At 36.9% G+C, this 6,158-nt stretch overlaps 1 non-coding gene across 1 annotated transcript; it reads right to left on the minus strand.

Annotated features, from left to right (window-relative positions):
- Nucleotides 1–673: 673 nt before the first annotated feature.
- Nucleotides 674–746, minus strand: trnaf-gaa. Its single transcript has one exon. It is a non-coding gene; the product is annotated as a tRNA-Phe (tRNA).
- Nucleotides 747–6,158: the final 5,412 nt, after the last annotated feature.

The raw sequence follows: 6,158 nt of genomic DNA on the forward strand, positions 1-6,158 counted from the left end.
CTAGCAGGCACACTAGTTGCACAAGCTCTTTGCACTTTTTTGATGTCTTCTCTGCTTCATATTGTCTGTTTTTTTCCATTATTCTTTGAAAACAAACTTATTTCAGACATAGTAGGTGTGTGTGTGTTGACATTCGTCATTACAAGAAATTTGAGAACTTTGCGCCGTTTCCATCCATTACAGTGAATTCCCTTGATTTAACACACTTTCTCTCTGTTCATTATCTATGCACTGCTGATTAGCACATCCCCACAGAGAGAGCCGTTTGGTCATTCATTCAGGTTTCAATGGCAATGACGCAAATCTCTGACCTGTTTGGTGGGCCAGGCATGTTCTTTTGGACTGAGGCCCTGCTGCCTCAACACACCAGCAGCCTAGCGCTCACACGAGCCAGAACAGCTGAGAAACAGTCTGAACCTCCAATGTGCCAGTAGAGCTCCAACAAACATCCCGTGGTTTGTCTGAGATCCACCTGGCACAATCTTTCCTGATCATGTAACAGCAATTGGCTTATGTTCCTGTGCTGTGCTCTAATTTCCCGGTGAGAGCAAACAGTTCAGACATATAGTCAGCAACGTCACGTGATGGCCACAAAAATATTTTCCCAAAGACTATGACTTTACAGTTCTAAATGAATACCTACATAAATAAATTCAAAAATGCTTTCAAGCACTGCCGAAACCCGGGATCGAACCAGGGACCTTTAGATCTTCAGTCTAACGCTCTCCCAACTGAGCTATTTCGGCACCTGATGACGTTGCAGGCGTAATCACATACAATGGGAAAAGTGATCTGTGTGACGTTTTTCTTTGATTGAGGAGGACAAAGGATGATCTGGTATTTTAGTAAAAGAGAATACAACAAAAAAATAAAACTATGTAGTATTCTGGATATTTAAGAACATATTCGTACACTCTGATAAATATTACATTTTCCAGAAATTACAATTGCATCAGATGAATATTTTATTATAACAGGGAGAAATGTGAAGGTTTTAATATAGAATTTAAGATAGGAGCAGTAGTCTTTTTACGTAATTTAAGATGCAATAAAGGTGTCTGCAATGTGTTAAAGTCCCCACCAGAGGGCGATCAAACATAAATCTTTGGTTCTCAGATGATATATTGAAATAATTTTTCAACCACAATTTTATTATAACTAATGAGTGGTGTTTATGATTTCCCCAAATTAAACTGCCTGTAATACCATAGAATATTATGGATCATGCTACGTATCAGTGATGCATGTCTTTGGGGCAGGAAATAGGTATGGAACTAACCTAATATGTTTAATCTTGTCTGACGTCATTCTAAGGTACACAAGTCTTGGGACTAGCCTTTGGTCTGATGTTCCTAATAAATATCTGGTGAGGAGTAAAGAAAAGAACTTTGTGTGTTAATCAGAAAAGAACACAAAGTTTTTGAAACTTTAACAACACTATATTTGCTGTTTTACTTTAGTTGAAAGTAGCTTGAAAAGTCAGTTTATGGGTGTGATGATAATTAGCCCAGCTCTTTACAAGTTTTTAGGAAACATGCCGCTGAGAGGAGACCCTGCAGAGGCAAACCTGGAACGCAAAGAACTGCATTTTTCCTTGGTTCTGGGAATGCTTTGGAATCTCATCGAACAAGCTGAAAGGACTGCTGGGAAAAGGCTCGTTCAGTTTTCCCCTCTGGACCTGTCTCTCTGCAACCCAAGTAAAGATCATGGAAGAGAGCAAGACTTTAACTAGGTAGAAAATTAGGTTTGGGATTTGAAACGATAAATGCATTTTACAAATATATTCATACAATTAGTTGAGTTTTAACCTACATACTAGTATGAGTGTTGCTGGTGTGTTAAAAAAGTGTTTTGTGAGGGCAGAACATCATTTGCCTAATCTTTAAATTTGAATGAGTTCATAAACAAAATCTGTTAAAAAGCAGATCTGAGGAAATGACTGGTGACTGGAATTGGCCAATTTTCAACCTGATCGGTCCTGCTGGCGACCGTGTTACTGGAAACTCAAGAATCCAATCTCTTTGCAATCAGGAAGCACATCATACCTAAGAAGGCTGCAATGACAACACTTTTCAGTGACTCAAGGTTAGCCATTTCCATTACCTTTGACATTGGTAAAATGAAGTGTGAGGAACCACACCGCTGTAAGAAGCTATTGTAAAGGAAACTGTATTTACTACAGTTTGAGACGTCTGTGGCTCATTCAGGTTCCGAGAGAGATCAAAGATTTCAACAGATAACAGGATGGCTGCTTGTATTTCTATGTAACAACAGTTCTGTTTCATCCACATTCTTTGGGTGATAAACACAGAGATGTGATGTCAGTTGTGCTGTTATTTGACTAAAGAACGTTTAAAATAGGAACTTTGCAATCATTTTGCCTTTGTTTTTAAATATTAATAAAACCCTGCTTTTCTGCTCCATCACACAGGCACTGTGATGTTACTTCTGCATAGTCACAGCTAACCCTTTTTGGTGCTGTTCTTCTATTCTTGTTTGTCATATAGTTATTTAAGAGAAACTGCTGGCCAGAATTTGCATCAGCAGGGTAAAGTTTTACAAAAAAACAGAGTTCTGAAATTGGCCACAGAATCCTGATCGGTGCCTTTAATAGGAATCATCAAATTAGGAAACCAGAGCTTTGACACAAACCTGAATGTTCTGGTTCCGAAAAACAATCCTGAAAGCAGTTAATATTTGTGTTGCGTTTCCAAGTTAGCTAGTGGAAGGAAAAATATTAGATCACTCATGGTGAAAATGTGAAGAAGTCATGAAGCAGAAAATTACAAGCTTCGTTTCTTTGCACCTCCTCTGGTTTTTAACACAGTTGGATTTCTGTGAGTCAGGAGCTTCTCTAATAAAAATCAGCATTCTGCATTGATCATTCTTTGCAGGCAAGTTGAGGAAATTACTCTTTGTTCTCTCAATGCATGGCGTGTAATCGGAGTGAAAAACAAAAGGGATAAAAGGAGAAACATTCCTTCATTCCTCACCTTGAGTCACTTTGAGTTCATGTTTGATGATTTGGCATGAATGGCTTGCGAAAATATTCACTCAATTGGTAGTTTTCAAACATTTATTTCTTCTTGTGTTACCTCATTGTTTTCAGTTTACAAGACAGATTTCTATGAAGATTATGTCTTGATGATTTAAGGAGGAACCTCTGGGTCTGCATGTTACCTGTCTTTTTTTTCTGCTGTAACTGTGTTTTATTAGTCTAACAAAAGCCACTGCGAACAATTCACCTTATGTTTTTTTTCTTCTTCTTTTGGCAGGGTGGCCAAATTTCTATTTGTAACTCTAAGATGTAATAAATTAAGTCTGACTGAGAGCTGGGGATCGAGTTGACAAGTTATTTTTCACTGTTCCCTAATAATCTCTTCTTTGGTAAATTTCCATTCAGGCAGTAATTATTTTTCTGTTTAGTTTTGTGTGCAACAATGGCCCATAACTGCATGAACCTCTCTGTGTGTTAATTAAAAATTCAATGGGGCATCTATCGATGAAGCTGTATTATTTCAGTTTGTGAGGTTTAGACTTGAATTATTATTTATTATTAGCATTAATTTCTATGTTATGCCCCCCGTTGTGTCTGTGATCCTGGCCAGAAGTTTGTATTCTCTCATATGGGGATGAATCTTGTGTTCATTTTGAGTTTTTATTGCTGTTGAAGCACCATATTTTATTCAGTCAGTGGATTTAAAAACATTAGTAGATTGTCTGAATCTTTATTGTGGTCCTATGGTTATGTTTATATGTGCTCAGATATATATATATAGCCACACTAATATTTGGAAACCATTTTGTCATCAAAATGGTACTCTCTCAATTTTGACAAACCTGAAACCAGCAACTTCTCAACAGAAACCCACAAAGTTTACCTTTTCAATAGAGTTGAGGTGTTTGAGGTTCAATGAACTCCAGCTTTTAATCAGCTTCCTTTATTTCAGAGTCAGCTCTTACCTGGGTTTGTGTTTAAGCCATCTAGACATCTATTTGCCATGAAGAATTTTATGGATTCTCCTTCTTCTTTGCTGCACTTGGCATATAGGAAAGCAGAACACATACTGATACCGCCATGCATCAAAGTTGTTGGTTCAAAGTTTCTGCTTAACTCCTCCAAACATTTTTTTGTGTCATTGTAGCCAAATGGCTCATTTTTTTTCTTCAACTGACTGTAAAACGGTTCTCTGGATCCTTGACCAGACTGTGTGGTCAGCTGCTGCAAACGCTAGGCAAAGTGATTCTTTCTCACTAAAGAGAGGATGTAAAATTCTGTCCACAACTGTATGTTTTATTGTGAAATTATAATTTGTTCACAGTAAATTTCACTGACTTAAATGTGAAGTAGTTTCAAAATTCATTGTCTCTTTCTCAGCTATTACAACAGATTGAGTATACTGTAATGCCCCCTGGTGTTGGTGGAAATTTCTAGCGTGAGTAGACGTCATCAGTTTGGGTCTGGAAAGCTCCGCCCACCTCCTCTTCTCCAAGCAACAAGACAAACGAGACAAACGGTTGTGAAGGAATATAATTGATGACAACACTCCAGTCCGGTAGGTGGCGGTAAATGCACCTTAAGTTGGTTGCCATCCGCCAATAAAACAGAAAAGAAGAAGAAGAACGGCAGCGAAAGCGCCATTTTTCTCCCACTGAAATGACTGGTAAGTTTCTTAGTGTAAGATAATAACGCAATTTTATGTTCTAATTTAAACAGCAATTGTTTTGGAAGAACGTTGTGTTTTAAGCCCTCGTTTGAGTGAGCTTTGATGTCTTAATGCTAAGTTTAAAACCGCTAACCTGACCCACTGAATGCCTAGCTTAAAATGTGTTCCTGTCCAACTCAACTATATTAACCTTAAATACATATTCTAGCCATGTTATGTAGGTTGTTTTTTTTTTGCTTGTTTTGTTTTTGTTTGTTTTTAAAGAAACATAACCACAGTTTCTTTGTTTGGTTAGTTGTTTTTGCTAGGTGAGTTTAAATATCAACATTTGACAATAGTCTTCTCCATACATAAGGTTTAGATTTTTTGATATGAGTTGTAGGTTAATAACTGATTTAACTTTTTCTTTTCACATGTTTATGATCTTATTTGGATTTTTTTTTCTTCATACTCTTTGGATGTGCCTGATGTGCAAACTAACGCCAATCCAAGATACAAATAGTCTTTCCATCTCATCTTCATGTTGGTTTATAAAATGAAATGTGTCAGTTTCCTCATTAATTGCGCCCCTGTAATGTGAGTCATTTTGTACCAGTAAGTGGGATGTAGAGCTCCGTCCTCTTACGTCAGGGGACTCTCTTGTGCGCAGGTATTGTGACTAACAAAGCTGCGTCATCTGAAAAGCACTTTATTTATTTTTTTACCAAATTACATGCATCTTGTCGTTCAGGTAAAAGATCGTGTCATGTGTATATTTGGATCTTCTGCTGCTGTCCTAGTCGGCATACTTCCATGTCCAGGATATATGTATTAAACATAACTCAGTCTAACTGTATCCCCACTGAGCAAAAACCCGATTTGAATATAAAGAAAAACTGGCTTTACTTTCTGAGTTTAACAGTTGTCCAGTGGCCAGTGCCCTGCATCTTTGTCTCTGATTTCTAAGTTCTTAGTTGAAAATAAACCAAAGAAGCCCCTGAAGTTTGAGAGTTAAGGATCTCCAAGGAACCTTAAGTTCAACATCCAATAGGAATGAATGATGAATGGTCTGTATCATATTTTATGTGGTTAAAGAGATAAAATTCAGAGAAATGCATTGTGAAGAATCTCCTGTTTCTTCTTATGTAATCAAAATCAATCAATAAGCTTCTAAAGTTTGTCATCTTGCTTTTAATCTTTAATTATCACACTAACATCATTTAAAATAAATACTACTGGTGAAAGGTGAAAAGATAAAGTACAATATAGATTAATTGTCGCATTCATAATGTAGAAATGACCAAATGGAGATATGACTAACAACTAAATGTGATTTAAATGTTAGCTCTTGTGGCCAAATTAGCATCTAAAAGACAGTCCAGTCCTACCTAATCATCATCATTATCATCGTTTTTCTTTCGGTTGAATTTGGGCAGGACTTAAAGGCTAAAAAAAGGTCAAATTTACAACACAGTTTCTGGGTCAAGAACAATGATTGGCTGAAATAAAATA

The sequence above is a fragment of the Xiphophorus maculatus genome, chromosome 20, assembly GCF_002775205.1.
Source record: "Xiphophorus maculatus strain JP 163 A chromosome 20, X_maculatus-5.0-male, whole genome shotgun sequence".
Classification (NCBI taxonomy): Eukaryota; Metazoa; Chordata; class Actinopteri; order Cyprinodontiformes; family Poeciliidae; genus Xiphophorus; species Xiphophorus maculatus.